The sequence below is a fragment of the Myotis davidii genome, unplaced genomic scaffold (genome assembly GCF_000327345.1).
Source record: "Myotis davidii unplaced genomic scaffold, ASM32734v1 scaffold2623, whole genome shotgun sequence".
Classification (NCBI taxonomy): domain Eukaryota; kingdom Metazoa; phylum Chordata; class Mammalia; order Chiroptera; family Vespertilionidae; genus Myotis; species Myotis davidii.
Window position 1 is genome coordinate 31,227 of NW_006294162.1, and position 600 is coordinate 31,826.

The window sequence follows — 600 nt, forward strand, 5'->3', positions numbered from 1 at the left end:
ACCTCATTGTTGTTTTGATTTGCATCTCTCGGATGATTAGTGACTTTGAGCATGTTTTCATATGTCTCTTGGCTTTCTGAATGTACTCTTTTGAAAAGTGTCTATTTAGGTCCTTTGTCCATTTTTGAATTGGATTGTTTATCTTCCTTTTGTTAAGTTGTATGATTTCCTTATATATTTTGGATTTTAACTCTTTGTCAGATGTATTATTACCAAATATGTTCTCCCATATATTGAGCCCTTTTCATTTTATTGACAGTTTATTTTGCTGTGCAGAAGCTTTTTATTTTGATGTAGTCTCATTTGTGCATTTCTCCTTAGTTTGTCTTGCCCTCAGAGATGTATCCATAAATATATTGCTAGGACAGTGGTGGGCAAACTCATTAGTCAACAGAGCCAAATATCAACAGTGCAATGATTGAAATTTCTTTTTAGAGCCACATTTTTAAAACTTAAACTATATAGGTAGGTACATTGTTATTAACTTAATTACGGCACTCCTAATCTGGCCGTTGCTACAAACGTCCTCAATCTGAGGGGTCGACCTCAGCGAACGTACTCCCACTTCTTCTAACGCCACTTCTTCATAATAGACTTGCC